At 46.9% G+C, this 14,507-nt stretch overlaps 1 protein-coding gene across 8 annotated transcripts in view; it reads left to right on the top strand.

Moving 5' to 3' along the window:
- The first annotated feature begins 2,831 nt into the window (after positions 1 to 2,831).
- JADE3 (jade family PHD finger 3) overlaps positions 2,832 to 14,507 on the top strand; it is a 69,165-nt gene continuing 57,489 nt past the window's right edge. For 2 of the 8 annotated variants that reach the window (XM_087758053.1, XM_087758049.1), the window contains exon 1: positions 2,832 to 3,072. The gene's annotated coding sequence lies outside the window, so the exon portion shown is untranslated. Of the gene's footprint in view, positions 3,073 to 3,258; positions 3,280 to 3,528; positions 3,789 to 8,160; positions 8,177 to 14,507 lie in introns of those variants that run through there. The other 6 variants (XM_087758054.1, XM_087758048.1, XM_087758050.1 and 3 more) reach the window with 5 other exon arrangements.

Below are 14,507 nucleotides of genomic sequence, written 5' to 3'. Positions count from 1 at the left end.
TCGGTTCAACTTGAGTGTGGTATACATGTATACATGACTTTATCCTGACCATATCTCTTTAAACTTCTAGTTTCCAGAGCATTCCTCCCTTGGGAAGACTTTGTGTTTGCGCTATATTTTATCAACATGTTAACATCTGGTTTTGTAAATTCCTTATATTCTCTAGGTGCATAAGAGCATCTGTAGTTCATCCTTTCTCGAGAAAATGTGGAAACTGTTGCATATGTCTTTAAAAATGACACCAGTGTACAATCTGTGCTTCCTATTTATTCATCTTGCTCAGTGTTCCTGTAGAAATGCATAGCGAATGTAAATGCAATTCTGCATAAATTCTTATCAAACGGTAAATAGTTTGCTAGAAGTTACACAGGATGAGATAACGAAAAATTTATTTGCACATAAAAGCATTTATTGAAATTAGTAGCCTCACAGACTTTCTGCCACGGGTTTTTGCCGTGTCGCCTATCTTTTGGCCCTGAGCCCACCATGTACGGCTCTGGATTTACTGTAGAACTAGAGGTTGGGATGTCGTCTTCTCCTGACATGTGACAGCCAGCACAGGGGGATGTGTGTGATTCCAGGCGTGGGAAATGAAGGTAGCTGTGCAACACCTTTCCCAGGTTGGGCTGCATCTGCTCCTGGTGAAGTCATTCATCTATAAAGTAATCTGGCAGGAAACTTCTCATAGAAATGTTTCCTTCACTGATGGGAATATACGTTCTTCATTGTCCTTCAGAATGACGGATACTTTAAACACTATGTGTATGCACTCTACTGAGCAGGTTTCATGGATGCACAAAAAATAGAAATTGTTTTAAATTCTGAATGAAGACATTGGTACTTGAAAATGGTTTCTGTTTAGTTTAACTCAATCTGACTTTAAATTCCTTTTATGACTAGAAAACGGGTCTTTTTTATAGCACGTGGACTTGGTTTTATCACTCTGAATTCTCGTCATTTTGGACTTAAAACCTCTTGTCTAAAAACCAGTGATGGCTGCCCTGCTGCCTGGACCACCTGGTTTGATATAGAGGATTCCACAAGTGTGGGGGGGGGGGGGGGGGAGCGTTCTTGGTATTTTACTTGATGTTGTGGTTTTCTGAAGCTGCTTAGAGTGTTTTCCTGGCAAGTATATATTAATGACCAGAAGGCAAATGAGGTGATCGCTGGTGCGTGAAGGAAGTCATACGTGTCAGCATCGCTGTTTGGTTGTGGTCTAACTGCATTTGTAGAAAGCTACACTACACGTTACACACAGGAATATTAACCAGCTAGTCAAAAGAAAAAAAGATAGTATGTTTTTTTTTTGCAGCAGGTAGTAGGTCCATGGAAGTCCTTGCCAGCAGTGATTTACAGCTAGAAGCCTACATGGACTCAGTGAAAGCTGACTTGGACAAGTACATGGAGAAGTGATCTGTTGAGGGTTACTAAACAGATGCATCACATCCTGCTTGGGAAATCTGGGTAAGGAGTAGCTGGAGGCTTGTGGAGTGCTTGGGGGAAGTATCTTACTGTGGATGCCCACTTGGGCCGGGGGGAAGTTGGTGCGGGGGGCCCGTGGCTTGGTAGAGCAGGTGGGGGGCTGTTGGCCTAGACGGAACACCTGGCCTGAAACAGTGCCTCCTTTCTGACGATCCGTTTCACCTCATCTTTTCGGCTGCTGTCTGGAAACACTGTAGAAGCACAGCTCAGGCACGCCGAACTATCGCTGCCATGCTTGCTGCTCATCTCTTCATTCCTTTTCCTTTGTACTCCTCGTTATTACATTCTTGCTGTTCCTTCTCCGTGCCTGGCCTAGAGAGAAGGGCTGTATCCCAGATTTGGGAACCCAGGTTCGATTTCCTGCTCTATCGAGTTTCCGTAGCCCTTCCATGCCTCAGTTACTGCGTGCGGAGAATGGGGCTGCGGCAGCCGAAGGGAGTTCTCCAGATACATCTCTTTGCAGCAGTCCTTCTGGTAAGGAAGGCAAAAGGGGGCTGCAGTGCGTTTTGATGCCAGTGATAGTTGGTAATAGCAGCACGGGAAACGTGTGTGGGCGTAGGACTTAATAACGGTGGAGGTGTGCCAAATTTTTGCTGGTTTCCTCTATTCTAACTGATGCTGCCTACGGTGCTGTCTATCAAACGTTGTTTTGATGGGGAACTCCGTCACAGGCTGAACGATTAACACCGATAGCTGGCTGAAAGCTGCCCTAAGGCAGACTTTATGCTCATCATTTCTCAAGTTGTGCCACTTGCGCGTATAATGTTCTCAGTTTAGCGCTGGATCCGGCGGGGGCGGGCGCCCGCCGCCCTCGGAAGCTGCTGGAAGGCAGGCGGGATGCGGCGAGGCGCCCGGCCACCTCTGTCCCCGCTGCCAGTGGCCCAGCCCAAAGCTGGGTCTCGGCAGCCGGCGGCTTCGGGCTGGGCGCTGCCCCTCGCTTTTCATCTGCTCTGGGCAGCCCGAAGGCAGCAGAAGCCACCTCCCGCCTCTCACCCGGCGCCGGGCAGGGCTCGCTCCCCTCAGCCCTGACGCCCGCCTGAGGGGCCCGGGGCCGAGGCCTTCCCCTCAGGCGGCTGCCTTCCCCTCGGGCCCCGTCCCGCGCGCTCGCCGGGGCGGGCCGGGCCGGCTGTGCCGGCGCAGCTGGCAGGAAGGCCCGGCTCGGCCCGGCCCGGCGCGGCGCGGGCAGGGAGAGAAGGGAAGGGAAGGGGAAGAGGCGGGGCCTGCAGCCCGGCAGTGTCAATAATACAATAGGGCTCTTGTGCGGCCGCCGCTGCCGCCGGAGGAGGAGGAGGAGGAGCGGGGCGGGCGCGGGGCCGGGGCCTGGCTGCGGGCGCGCCGAGCAGCCGGCACGCAGGGCGGGAGCCGCCGCCGGCCACGGGCCCGGGCGGGGGCGATGCGCGCCGGCGCGGGACGGCACCAGCAGCAGCCGCCGCAGCAGCAGCAGCCGGAGCAGCAGCCGCCGCCGCGGCGAGAGCGCCAGCGCCAGCCCTGACGGCCGCGGCCGCCCACGCCGGCGAGCGGGGGAGGAGGAGGAGGAGGAGGCGGCGGCGCGCCGGGCCGGGCCGGGCCGTGCCGCGCCGGCGGCGGGAGGTGAGCGCGGCCCGGGCTGCCCGCATGGAGGCGGGGCGGGGGGCGGGCGCCGGGCCGCCGGGGCCGCCGCGCCGGGCCTGTGCGCGGGGGAGGCGCCGGGCCTGCGGCGGGCGGGAGGCGGCGGCGGCGTTTGGCGCCAAGGCCGGGCAGGAGGAGGAGGAGGAGGAGGAAGCAGCGGCGAGCGGGGGGAGGCGGCGGGTCCTGCGGGTACGTGGGGCGCCGGGGGGCGCGGAGCCGGGCAGGGGGTGGCAGCCGGGCCGAGCGGGCAGCGTCCCCCGGGCGCCCGTCGGGGCCGCCCGTCCGGCGTGGGCGCTGCGGCCCCGGCCGCGTCCAGAGGGAAAAGTTGCGGCGGTTCCCCCGCCCCGCCGGAGTCGGGCCGCCGCTCCGCCCCCGCGCGGGCCGGGCTGTGCCCGCGGGGGGCGGCGGGGCCTGGGCAGGGGCTGGGCGGCGGCGGCGGCCCCCGGCGAAGCGCCCTTTTGTTCGCCGCAGCCCGGAGAGGCGGCGACCCGCCGGTCCCCGAGCCGGCGGGGCCCTGCGGAGCGCGGCTGGGCGTGGCGGCGGGGCGGGCGGACAGACAGCCGGGCAGACAGACAGACAGCCAGGCAGCCAGCCGGGCGCTCGTCCGCTGCCGAGCACCGCTCAGCCAGTATGTCGGGGAACTTGCTAGAACTGAGTTTGGCAGCGGAGCGCTAGCGCGGCCCTCCCGCCCGGGCAAGGTGAGTTCCCTCCCGGGCAGCGGGCGCGGGAGGCGCCGCCGTGACCCCGCGCTTGCGGGGGGGGGGGGTGGCGGCGGGAAGGGCCCGGCCCCGCTTCTCCCGGCCCCGCTTCTCCCGGTCGAACCGTCCTCCCTCGCACGCTGTCCGCCGTGGTGGTGCTCGCCTGTGGGCACAGGCATGCCCTCGTCTTAGGGACGTGCGGCGGCCGGGGCGATGAGCGGCCGGGGATGGAGGAAAAGTAGCACTCGCCAATAATTCTGTGATGCCGAACGGGAGAATTGGGTACAGGGTGTCTTAAAACACGTCTTAATGGGAAGGGTAAATGCTGCTTTTTTTCTGGTTTTTAACTGCAGTACTTTTATGCGAAGCGTTCATAGTTATTTGAAGAGTTCAGCTATTGTTCACAAATTGTTTTAATGAGTGGCTACGTACTTTAATTAAAATATCGCTAAATTAGCGCTGTACTTTAAAGCCGTATTTTTTTCTCATGTTCAGGAGAAGGGGATGCTGGAGGCGGCATCCAGTTGTGGTTAGAAATCCCGTGATTAAAATACGCTAGAAACTTGAAAGCTATTGTGCCTCTCTGTTAACGTAAAAGAGCCTTTGCGCTAAAACTGAAAGGTTAAGAGAACTGTATTTTGTCTTGGTGCATGCGAAATGTTTTATCTGCAGCCAACTTTTTACGTCACGTTGGTGCTTGTTGCGGGCTGTTCTGCAGAGCATCTCAAGCACACCTGCTAATCTCTACAGAGCGAGACCATATCTTAGAGCTAACCTGAAAATGCAAGAGCCGGGTGGGTTTAGAGAGGGAAAGGGTGACCTGGATGAAGGCGCGTTAGCATAACTATCAAGCCTGCCACAGAGTTCCTTAGCAGGACGTCAGAGAAGCCTTCACCTGCGAGTCCTGAAGGGAGAAAATGCAATTTGAAGTCCCTTTAGTTAAGAAAGTGCCTTTTCAAATTAAAAGCAAGTTAGTGCTTTTAGGATCCAAAGTTTTGTGGTGTGTGTTGTTTTGGTTTTTTTTAACTGAACTTCTGACCTCTTTCCAGACTAGACGTGACATGCCCTGTTTTTAATGCCAAAGAAGAGCAGAAGAAAGCTCTCTTCTGTAAAAGCTGGGCTTTGTGTGCAGTAAAAGTAATCAAAATAATGAGAGCTGTTTCTATTACCTGTCCTTCACTTGATGTTTCCTCTTTCTAGGTTCCTTTCACAGAACAGGCCTCCCTCCCTCCCCCAGCAGGAAAAATTCCCCTGAGTTGTGTCAGTCAGTGCAACTGTGGGTTTTTTGTTTTGTTTTATTTATCTATGTGTAGTAGGTACCTGCAAAGATTTGCTAGAGAGCTGATGCAGGAACATAGGCAGTGGCATTTATTGGCAAGGATGCACGTCCATTTGGGATCTCGTTAAAATCATGAAAATCCGCTGTGAATGTAAAAGCCTGGGCTGGGGGATCTCAGCGTAGTGTTAGAATAAACCCAGCTATTTCCTTTTCTGCGGTTCTGTGGACTTCCTCTCCATGGCAGAAAATCAGGAAGTTTGCATCTGGGATTTATTGGGATACCTGAGATTGTTGTGGGCTTTTTGTTTTGTTTTTTAAAATACACACACTTTTCATAGAGCTGGGTGGTTCCCTTACGGAGGAGAATTTACAAAGGCTGCTTGGCTGCAGTTGAGGTTTTTTTTTTTTTTTTTACCTGTACAGCTTTACGTACGTACGCATAGGCAGGCACGCATACGTAGGGTCACTGAAGTAGCTACCACATGCTGAGTGCTGTAGAGCATTTACCCCAAAGAGCTTGCTGCTGCAGCTGGCCTGTGGGGAGTCTTGACTGGTGACCTGAACTCTTGGCTGGCGTGACGGCAGGTGTCCGACGCCGTGGTGAAAATGGCTGGATTTGTAAGACCTGCTGGTGAGAAGTGAAGTTAAACCCTGTACGGCCTGCTTTGAGTTTGAGTTTGAAATCGATACCCCTACAATGTTCCCTGTGGTCTGTTTAGGTAGCTTATTTCAATCTTTGAAACTAATTTCTGACCGTCACACACCGGAGGGTAAGGAACATGGCATGGTGTCTGTACATTTTCGGTTAGCTCGGCGAGACCTAGGATATATGCAGAGTAGGAACGTGTACCCATTTTTGTAGTGTGCCTTTTATGATCCGTGGATGAAAATGTTATATAAACCTCTGTTTCTGTGGTGTGTCTTTCTCCTTTGGTCCCTAGAAGTCTGCTTTAGAAGTTGGTATGTGGTTTTGGGGGCTCTTACCTGAATTGGTTTGATAGTATAGCGTTACGCCCGCTCTTTCAGAAAATACAGGGCAATTTAATAACAAAGAATGTTGTATTCAACTGAAATTTAAAAGTTAGTATTTTGTTAAGTGTGGATATCATTCTCTCCATGCATTTTTATAACCGAAAACCTTCTGTTTTGTCTAGATCAGCGGTGGTGTTGATTTTGGTTCCTGACTTCTTGCATTACAGACAGAAATGGACTTAGCCAAAACTTGCCGTTTGATTGTGCCAGCTTAATCTCTTCCCGACTCCCACAATTTTTGCAGGAGCTCCAGCTAAGGGGACTCAGGGGCTTTTGAATTTCTGGAGCGGGGAACCCTTCCTCTGAAATCGTGTGCCATTTCTCTTTTCTGAAGATTTGAAGCGCTTATAACACTTGAGGCTTCATGTAATTGGAGACATAAATGCAATTTTGACATACTTTACTTAAAATGGAAACCAACAAGTTAATAATAGCTCTTATCGGGGATATTTATGTAATGGAAGCCAACAGATGCTATTTGCATCTTGAAGAGCTGATGTATAAAATGTTATGTCAGGGCCCTGGCAGGTTTTGTGCTGGCGGAGGCTGGGTCAGGTGGGAGTGGGAGATGCCGGAGATCTGCAGGGCTTGATGGCACCTCTGAAAAGTGAGATAACTAGATGAAATTTTGCATTTTAGCACACAGCTGATTTTAACTTAATGCTGCTAATTAAAATAAAAAGAGGGGGAGAGGTGATTTCTTTTATATTTATCCACGTTAAATGATCAGTTACACTGACGCTGTAAAATGACTTTTCCTTATACTATCTTCTAGCTACAACTGCACATCTGATGTTCAGAACCCCTAAAAAGCGTGTTTATAGATACTATTTGTATTGATACTTCAACTTATTTCATTTATAAGGCGGTATCCAGCAACGAAGTTTTAGAAGCGTAACGTGACAGCCAGGGTGTTGACTTTTGTGGAGAGATGTCAGACCCACACGTTGCTGGCTCTGCCTTTCCACATCTGGCAAGTGGAAGTCACCTTCTCTAGGTGGCATCCGAACTTTTCCAGCATTTAAGATCTTATTTCGGTGTGTAGGATACCCAGAATTTGGGGATTAGAGCAGTCTGGGATGTGTCATCTTGGGCCTAATGAAAGCTCCTGCATTTGTAGAGCGGTAATACAAGCTTTACTTGAATTTAAAGAACTGGAAGAGACCCTGAGCTGGGAGCACAGCTGCGGGGGCTCCACTGGCAGTTGTTAAGTCGCCCTGTTCAGAGGAGCAGGAGAAGGTGGGAGGATAAGCTCATGACTGCTGATGCTGTTTGTTAGAACTTTCTCCTGGATTAAATACTGGGATGCTTGCCTTAGCTTGTTAAACTTTGTTGGAAAACTTTGGAGTGCCTTCCTTCTTTAAAGTACACCTGTTACAGCATTAGATTACAGAGCTGTGTTTCTTGCTTGTTGAATTGAACGCGGAACATAACGTATCGTGTCGTTAATGCCTCCTTGTGTTTTAATTAGGGCTGTGGGGAGATGTTAAAAAACAGGTTTATACACATGCCTGACTGGTTGCTAAAATGAATACGCTTGTCACACGGTCTTAAGGGAATTGTGTATTATTTGGCAAGTCTACTGTCCAGGGCTTTTTTTTCCCCCGCTTTCTTTTCTTTCTCCTTCCCCCCCACCTCTGAAAAAAATCTTGCTTGAATGTTTTCTGAGGGTCTGTCATATCTGCTAAAAGCTCCTGACTGCATGGTAGCCTTTGCTGGGGAAAGGCTCGGGCTCTCGTTCATGTCCTCGAGAGCAGTTTCATGCCTGTGCAAGTGGTTTGGTGCGCAGCAAGTCCAACAGCTTCCAAGGGTTAGCGCTGTGCGGCGGGTGAGGAGAGGCGGGGATGCCTGGGGTCCTCCAAAGGGGAGGGTGGTACCCCGCTTACCAGCCCGTGCAACGCGAAACAACTGACCCGCAGCATTTATTGCAAATAGTTAATTCTGCGCAACTGTGTTAGAAAGTGTTTTCCAGGCTGTGTTTTAAATTTACAGGTAGTTCTTCTTTTGGAATATGCTGTTGGGTAGACGATCAAGTAGTGGGAGGAAGACTTCTGTACAGGACGTGTCTGCGTGCCAGGTAGCTTTTAATTGTGGTGTATAGTTTAGCATGTAAGACGGGATGACTGAAATTCTTTAAATGTGCAAATAAATGAGATATCTGCTACAAATGTTAGGCAAAATTTTTTTTGCTGAAGGTATTTTGGTTGTTAGATTGATGCAGTTTGGTTGCGAGGTTGATACACTGCTAGGTTGATACAGTAATGTGGGTGTTCACCAGCACTTGAAAATCATAACTAAACTCTGAGCTTTCATTTGTACCGCTTTAAAAATGTGAGTATTGGTTTAACAGACCAGACAATTTTTAGCTAATACTTCCTTTAAAGAGCATGAAGGTATTGAGAAAATTATTATTTTTACTGCACAAATATTTAAATCTTCCCTATGTATCAAGTGTAACAGAATAAAATGGCAGTATTTTGTTTCTGCTGCCGCATAGAAAATCTTACGCCTTGTACCACTGGATACAAAAATGTATAGGAGAAATGTGTATCCTGACAAGGGAGGGAAAAAATGTCCCCAGTGGGATTACTTGTGGTTTTCAATTCTCTTTATCGTTCTACTTTTAACTGCTTGTACTTCTTTAATATTCTTCCAGTGTTGATTTGCAGGCTTTGATATTGAAGTGTCTGTAGAGGACTCATTGTTTGAAATAGTGCCGTGTCCCACCCAGGTTTTGGCTTTAATGGAAACAAACAAAAAAGCCCCCAAAACCTCATGGAGCTAAAATACGCAGTATGCGAGCGAGTTAGAGAGACGCACAAGAAAATGGTAGGCTCAGCAATTATCTGGTGAGGAGGAGCCTGAGCAGAAGGAGGGGTGGGAGGAGTAATACCTCTCCCACTTTTATTAGTTCTTGCAAGGGAAGAGGAGTAACAAACTCGTACTCCTGTTCCTGCTTTCGTGCAAATAGGCTCTTTTCCCAGCAGGTGACTGACTGAAATAGTGATAACAGGTGATCACTCCGCAGTGCAACGTAAACCTTGTTAAATGTTGTTTGATAGGAAGGAGAAGAAACGCTCATACCAAGCACAGAACATAGTTTTCTGCATTTCTTCAAGAACGTAGACCGCTGACTGCTGGTCTGACAAGGGAAAGGTAAAGGTTATCCGTTGTTGTCGGTGTTCTACACTTTGAGAAGCGTTAACCTTGTTTGGGGGAGTTCTAGCAACGCTTCAACTTCAGCCTAATTTGAGAGCAGTTGTGTTCTTTTACAAAAATCAAATTGACTGTCATTTAAGCAACTGAAAGGCAGATACTTAAACCTGATAATGAAGTTGCAGTCTTCCTTATGTTAACAACATAATCATTTCCAGCGTAGCATGAAATGAGCAATCTTAAGAAGTAAGTGAAGCATTTTGCCTGACAAATTTGAACTTGCAGCTCTGCAACAGAATGTTCTAAGAGTGAGGGAGGAACTAAAAGGTTGATCTTAATACAGGGTGCTTGTTTATGAGCAACAATATTGTAACGGCTGTTGGCACACATAGGAAGTAAAATTCACTCCTGCTTAATGGTATTGGTTCTTCTATGGAAATAATTTTTGCAAAATATTTTGTCCATGTTACAGAAATAAATTTTCTGCACGTTTTGGCTAGTGCTTCTTCATTTTTGGGGGGCCAGAAAAGAAAAGAAAAAGGTGAAAAAACCCATGGGATGAAATAATTCCAAATTTTTATGTAAATAGAAATCATGCAAGATGGTTTTGTGTGCTCTTTGCAACTGGTATCCATCAATTTAGGTGGTTTTGGGTTTTGTTGGTTTTGTATTTTTTAAGATCTCATACTGTAGTTTCCCAGGGACATTTTGTGAAAATTTTAAGTTTTTCTTTATTCAGGTATTTTTTCAGATGTTTAAGTATGTTGAAGTTGGTAGTAAGCATATTGTTGATCGAAATACATTTTTATACAGCTAGCGTACAAAGAGTTTACTTGCAGTGGCAATTGAACGAGATTTTGCCAGTGATGAGCAGGTTACATCCACATACGCTTCTGCCGTTTTGATGGAGATCTGACTTGCTCTGATCAAATCTATACGCCTATACAGAGGTGAAATAGCTGTGGTAGAACTGTTGTCAAATACAAAGACTGTGGCCTGAGCTCAGTGAAGGAGGAGGAGGTTAAAAATTACTTTATGAATCAGTACTTGGTGTATTCTGTCTTTCCTCTAATGCTTAAAACTGAATATATGTGGTTCTTTGCTAGATCTGATGTGTGGTGGTTTTGTTTTTCTTCCTCTGTAAGTGCCATAAAACTTCAGAGGGTGGGATGTAAGTTATTAGAAAGCTTGCACTTCTGACTTAGTATCAGTCAGAGCCCCGTGACTCCCAGTACGTGGATTAATCTGGCTTAAGTGCTGTCTTAGATCCTTTGGCGTCTTCTGTGTACTTGTTCTAGATTTTCAGAAGCCTCTATATGTAACAGCAAACAGGGATATGCATGAATTTAGGTTGCTGAAGTCTAATAGATTTTGCAGGTGTCATTTCATTATCTTTTTACAGTTATTGAAATAAATTTGTTTTCTGCACGTTCGCTTCTGCATGCTTGACTTCCACATTTCAAACAGTCCACTTTTGAGGAATGAATGGGTTAAGACTTGGAAAAAACGTCTAAAGTAAATTAAAAAGGAAAAAAAAAAAGCCTCAAGTGCACACGACAACTTGAATGTGATTTATAGTTCCTACTTATCTCTCCCAGCCATGTCTTTGATGCCTTCGTAGTCTCCCGCTGGCTGTCGCCTTTTCTCTTTGCCTTGACTTCCTAACTTTTTCCTTGTTATTGGAGACAACAGTGTTTCTAGTGAGTGTCTCACAGTCTTCTCAGGACCCTATAAATCAGCTAGGTCAAATTAAATTTGTCTTCTGTCCCAGACTCCAGACTGTATGGACTTCCAGATTATTTGCAATCAGCCTGAATGTATTTTGGCAGGCCATTTGGGATTTTTTTCAATACGATTTGTGTAGGTTTGCCAAGTCTGATAAAGAGGGGCTTTTCCCTCATCAGTGTGTTTATGTGAGGTGTTATTTTTTTGTGGCTAGTACATTTGTGTGGGTTTACATATGTATATATATAAAAGCATCGTCCACTGAAAAAATCAAGCTGTATTTTTTAATATTAATAGAAAATAAAGCATTCATAATATAATACTTTTTTCAGTGAACGCTTGTGTTGACATGATGAGTATTTTGCTTGTGTATTTAACAAAAACTTCTGTGCTCTTATGCCTGTACATATGTCAGTTGTGCTTGGTTAAGCAAGTTGAATCTATGTGTTTGACTTAAAGTAAATACAATTGCTGATGTGTGTTTTGTACAGATCATAAGTATTTTTCAAAAGCAATCTTCCTTTTATGTAACAGGAGGAACCGCTGGAAAAACAAGACAGGAGCAAAGCATTGGTTTGATGGAGTAACTTTCAAAACACTTACAAGTAATCAGGATGCACTTGTTCTCAAATCCTTTTCTAACCATTTTCTACCCTATGATATTTTTTTTTTCAAAATGTTTTTTCGTTTCCTCCTTGAAATCATTTTAGGGAATCTATATTAAGCTAATTCTATCAAGGAAAGCTGCTTTTCTAACCATTTTAAGGTGTTGCACTAGCGTAACTACGTTGTAGAGATCAGACTGGTGATATTAATTCAATTCTGAAGAAATGGTGTCATTGCCAGCCCTCGCACGAGGACTGGGGAAGTTGAGCCTGCTTTGCTCCTGTGCCAGACGACTTTAGCCGTAATAAAGCATCTTTAGATCTATCTTTTAAAGGTTTTAATGCCATATTAGGGTACTCTGTAGCACCTCTGCCTCTTCATGAGAGCTTTAATCAGTCCGAATTGTGAGTTTAACTGTGTGAGCACAGTTCTCAAAGGAGAAAAAGCTCAGCTCTTGTGTCTACTTCCTCTGTTGAGCTTTCCAGGACTGACTATAGCAGTTTTTATGCTTCAGGTAAGCAGAAGTAATGTAAAACTCTTGGGCAGAAAACCTATTAAAGCAAGTTGTTGTCTTTTTCTTTTCTTTTTTTTTTTTTTTTTTCCTTTGGGTCATTGATGGGGTTTGGCGAGTGTAGCCCAGGGGACCTTGGTGCTGGTTTTGTGCCCGAAGTGCAGAAACACCAGCGTGTTGCGAGGGGCAGCGTTACCTGCTGTCCTCCGCAGAACTGGTGGAAGCCCATCCATACCGATGTGAGTGGCAGTCTCTGAACGTCTAGTTTAACCCCTTGCTAAACAATGTTAAAAGCTTTGCCTCTGTAAAGACGACAGCTTTATGTAGCAGAAGTCTTATTTTAATAAACTACAAGAAATCATAAAGGTCTGTGTATTTATAGACAATTTTATTAAAGGTCAGATTTTTCCTTTTGACAGTAAGCTCTTCCGTCAGCGGGTGCTTTAAAGGAATAGTTCTCTTGCATTACAACTTGATCTTGCAACCCCACCCCCCCCCCAACATATCTGCATCAGGAAATTTTGAGAAGAAATAAACTTGGTTTTGTCGCTTAGCAGTTCTGCTCACAAATCCATCAGATAAATGCTTTGCTAATTTCTGGCTTTGTTTTGGCACTGGCTTTTAATTTCTATTGACTCCACTGAGGCCAAAATTTCCCTGCTTGTTTCTCGGAGCTTGTCATGTGTTTTGCCTGACTGAGAGGGAATGGCTTTGAAAAAGGATTAGTTAGTTGACACAGGTTTCTCTTTCATAGCTAAAAAAAAAACCCCCAAAACAAAAAAACCCAACAAACAACCAACCCTTTCCGATCATTTAAGATCATCTTCAAGGAAGAATTCATTTTTGGTTGCTGCTATGGAATTTGCAGCCACAAAAGATGAAGTTGATGAAGTCTCGTTTACTGTGTTTTTGTGTCTGCTGCTCCATTAATTGTCTTCTGATTGTGCTCCAAGCCTTGTGTTTTGCAGTCTAAGTGCAAAGCTTGGGTGCTTTATTTATTTATGGGGTTTCTTTGCAGGGGGAGGTAACAGTTTGAGTGCTGGTGTAATGATCAGATGTCTGACCAAGAAAGAACAGGGGGCCTTTCCGTATGAAATCTCACAAATACCAATGTCCCGAGTTTGATGAAGGATGTTGAATGTACTTTAAATCACTGTGATGAGCAAGTGAAGTTAACACTGTTACTTTTCTCTTGCCCTTCTTTTTTTTTCTCTTGGAACTGACTATCACTCAGTTAAATACTGACTAAATGTTTAGATACGAGGTGAGCTATTCATGAGGGTGATTTTTCTGTGGGCACTGAGACCACCTTCGAGGCCAGGAATATTCAGTGTTATCCACACTACTTCTAAGTACTCAAATTCCTCGTACCCAGAGCAGTTGAAGAAACTCGAAAGCGCGTGTTCTGCAGCCTGTATGAACCCCTGTGCTGTAAACTGGTGAGCATTACAACTTCATGTATCCAGAAAGGGAGACGTGGTCTTTTCTTGACTACTGTCATCCAACTGCGAGATAGCTTTCCTCCTGCAATTCAGACATAAATTATTCTTAATCTTTTCTGTAAACTAACTGATGTCAATCAGTTGTGCATGGGTTTTTTGGTTTTTGTTTTTGGTTTTGGTTTTTTTTAATACTTGCATTGACCATGATAGGAACAGAGGCTTAGCAGGCTCATTAGTTTTGTAAAAGCTGGTGGTGTTTTGAGGCACGAGCTCTTCCTGATGCTACCCAGCAATTGGTGGCCATCCTGCGAGTAAGTGGTTGAAGCCAAACGGCACGACGTAGATAGGAAAAGCTTGCACAGACTGGTCTTGCAGCAGAGCGGTGGGGATGGCCGCGGGTGCCTGCGTGCTCCAGCAGAGTCCTGCGAGGGAAAGGGCTTGAGGGAAAGGGCCTGGGGCTCAGTAGCTGGGGTTGGGAGGGAGGAGGCGTTTGGGGCTGAGTCTCGGTGGACAGGGAGGAGGGCTGGAAAGGTGAGGTGCAGAATGAGGGACAGTGTTTGCAGGTGTGGCAGCCGCTGAGGCCTACATGACGCTGAATGGGATGCCTGAGGAGTGTGGGTGAGGTGAGGAGAGGAGGAAGAAAGGTCCAAGCGGGATCTGATTCCCAGAGGTGTCTGTTTACAGGGCTGCAAATCAGCAGTTGAATCTGCGAGAGAGGGGAGATTTCTGGCGTCGTTCCCTCTTCGGTGTGTGAACTGGCTGTCCTGAACGTGCTGGGTACTTCGAGTCTCATTGTAAAGGCATTTCCATTTGCTGCATGGGGAGTTAAAGCCTTATGGGGTTTGTCTCTTCTTGTTGTTTCGAAGCCAGAGATCTAACTTGAAGGCATTGAAGTGCACAGTTTGGTATTACTTCAGTCCAAAGTCTAAATCTGGCCCTTCGTCTTTTATATTGTCAGTGTGTGGAGG

Source organism: Nipponia nippon, unplaced genomic scaffold (assembly GCF_047370975.1).
Source record: "Nipponia nippon isolate SJK-2023a ecotype South Korea unplaced genomic scaffold, ASM4737097v1 scaffold_2, whole genome shotgun sequence".
NCBI classification, from domain to species: domain Eukaryota; kingdom Metazoa; phylum Chordata; class Aves; order Pelecaniformes; family Threskiornithidae; genus Nipponia; species Nipponia nippon.
This window is presented reverse-complemented; position numbering and strand designations above follow the sequence as displayed.